The following is a 3108-nucleotide window of genomic DNA, read 5'->3' as shown; positions in this document are numbered from 1 at the left end:
TGATTGATCGAAGTGCTTCCTATGTGCCAGGGATCTAGGTAGCTCCAAGGGTAGAGCACTGGGCTCAGAGTCAAGAAAGCCTGAGTTCAAATCTGTTCTCATATACTTACTAGCTGTCTAACTATGATGGCCAAGCCCCTTCCTCTCTGTTTGCCTAATCCCCTGGAGAAAGAAATGGCAAACCACTTTGCCAAGTATATCTTGCCAAAATATCTTTGCCAAGAAAACTCCCTGGAAAGTATTGGTATGCCATGGGTCCATGGGTCACAAAGAGTCAGACACAGCTGAACAACAACGTGCCAGGCACTGTGTGAATTGCTAGTGATACAAATACAAAAGGGAAATGATCCCTGCCCTCAAGGTGCTTACATTCTAAAGCTGAGGATAAGCAATAGGAATATATAACTATATGTATACATGTATAATAATGTATATTAGATTTTGTGATATATATGCACAATATATCATGTAATATATTTATTATATATTATTATAAATGAATTAATCAATATATTATTATAATGTATTATAACATTATTATATAATATATTTGCTTATATATAATTATAAATGTATTATATTTTTAATTATATATGATAATTTATATAATATATTACTTATCTAAGTATATATAAAATATTTATACATTATAATTAGATATACAATATTAATTTATATTAATAATTAATATTATATAGTTATAAATATTATAATATAATATAATTGTATTTGTCCTTCATTGCCCAAGAAGACCGTGCCATCCGAGAAATGAGGACATGACTCGCACTTGACTTTGTTCTGAGTGAGGGAGGGCTGGGCAGGTCCCCAGCCTCACTTCTCCATATATTAATTTACATTAATAATTAATATATAATTACATAATAAATATTATGCTATAACATAATACCATAGGATATAGTACAATACTATACAATACAATGTATAAGCATGTATAAGCACACACAGACTTTATGCCAAACTGAACCAAGGTAGTTTAAGGAGAAAGGCACTAGCAGCTGGGGTTTAGAAAGGCTTCATGTAGAAAATCAAACGTGGACTGAGTCTTGAAGAAAACCAGAAATTCCCAGAAGTTTCAGGCCAGAGAAATAAAAATAATAACCAGCTAACTTTGCTGTCGTTCCTCATTTGCAGAGTGAGGAGGGAGTCCATTCCAGGGAGATGGGTAATGAGATCTTGTGGACAAACAGCAGTGTGGCTCTACGTTGAAGGGAATAAGGCTCTAAGGACTGGAAAGGTAGGAAAGGGCCAGATTATGAAGACACTTAAATGCTTGTTGACTGACTGATGGATAGAAGTAAGCAAGGGCAGAGGTGTGTCCCTGACTTAGCAGTTCTATGTCACCAGCCAGGGCAGATGGATGTGCCAGCATATAGGACTTCAGGACTTTCATCTTCTCTGTCCTGTTGTCCCTACCCCCCTTCACTCCTCTAACCAGTGCCCAGCCAGCCTCAGAACTCCCAGCAAGTTCCTGATTTCCTGGCTTAATTTATCCTACCATGCTTGTAAATTGTGTTCATGATGGTATTCAAAAGCTAATAAAGGAAATGCTTCATTTGAGCCTCAGAAACACCACATGTGCATGACATACACGAGCCTCTGTACACACATAAACTGCTGCCTTCGTAGGAGACTGTGGCAAATGAGGCTGAGAACCCTGAACCGGGAGACAACCGTCTCAGGTGCTGTTGTTGGCTCTGCTTCTGACTCGCTGGAAATGTCTTGAAATGACCTGAAAGCCTGTGTCTGGGTGGTACCCTCCACCTGAGAAGAGCCCAGGGCCTCCTCACAGACATGACCTCATCTCTCTTCCCAACATCCCTTAGGGCTGAGGAGGGGCCAGACATTGGTCAGGCAGGGAAGTGGGGAGACCGGGGTACGGTACAGGCGATAAAGTAGCCGCCAAGTTGGAAGAGTGAGTCAGAGCCATGGCACCAGGGTCCCCTGCCGCTCACACTGGCACTGCTTCTTTTTTCCACCAGACACGGCTGCCCTGCTGGGCCTTTGAGATGGCCAATAAATTCCTAAGAGGGCGTAGAATACGCATGGGACAGATGACGTCTGGGTGCCTGAAACTGGATTCAGGGCCTTGATGAGGTTCCTAAGCCTTAGGCAATGCATGGAAAGCTTTAAAATTATAATTCCATCATCATGGCTATGCAGTCTGTGAAAATCTATGCCTGCGTGATGATACATGCAATTGATTTACTCCTGATTGGTTATTCAATAGCTCAATAGGAGATACAGTGATTATGAACCAGTCCCAAATGTAGCTGATTAGCTGTTAGCTAAATAGAGCTGTGCACTTTTCATCTGCAGAGAGCTTTACAGGCAACTAATTAAATCTAAAGTTATGAAATAGGCTTCCCCTCCATTTTGTAGATGGTCTTGCTGGCGGTAAGGTGGGTTCAATTAAGGAAAGCAAAGGATGGGAGGGGCAAAGGGAGCTTACAGGAAGGGGATGATCTGTAGTCCCACAGGGTGCGCAAACCCTTTGCCAGTTTTACCTGGTCGGCCAAGTTGTTGCTGCATCTCTTACTGCACTGCAGAGGCCTCTGGGATGAAGCATTAACAGTGATTCAGCTGTTGGAGCAGTACTTCCCAGCTTAAGGTAAGAAATAAGGAACAGCCTTGTGTGAAACACTGCGGCAGGATTTAATCACCTCTCCTGGAGCTAAGCCAGAAAGATAGAACCACAGCTCTCTTCTCCTCTGACAAGAAAATGACCCACAGGACCATAGGTGCCCAGGCTCTCAGATAGTAAAGCAGGGACTCGGGAGGGGGGTATTGGCTTGCCCAGAGACTGGCCTCACCCATTGGTGACTTGGAGAAAAGGCCACTGCTTGGGTGCTCCTTATGCAGCAGGGTATACTGAAGCTGTCTCATACCAGGGAGATGGTGGTGGTGCAGACTGGAGCTGGTGTAGGCAGCAGGCAAGTCCTCAGTCTACCAGGTGACAGAAGGAATGTGCAGCCCAAATGCAAGGGTAAGGAGTTTGCTGGTGAGAAGACCTTGAACTCAAGATGAAGTAAATGTGTACATAATAGAAAGAGACCCATTGTCGGTGTAGCAAGCAGGGGTAAAGATGGC

Source organism: Notamacropus eugenii, chromosome 3 (assembly GCF_028372415.1).
Source record: "Notamacropus eugenii isolate mMacEug1 chromosome 3, mMacEug1.pri_v2, whole genome shotgun sequence".
Taxonomy (NCBI): domain Eukaryota; kingdom Metazoa; phylum Chordata; class Mammalia; order Diprotodontia; family Macropodidae; genus Notamacropus; species Notamacropus eugenii.
This window is presented reverse-complemented; position numbering follows the sequence as displayed.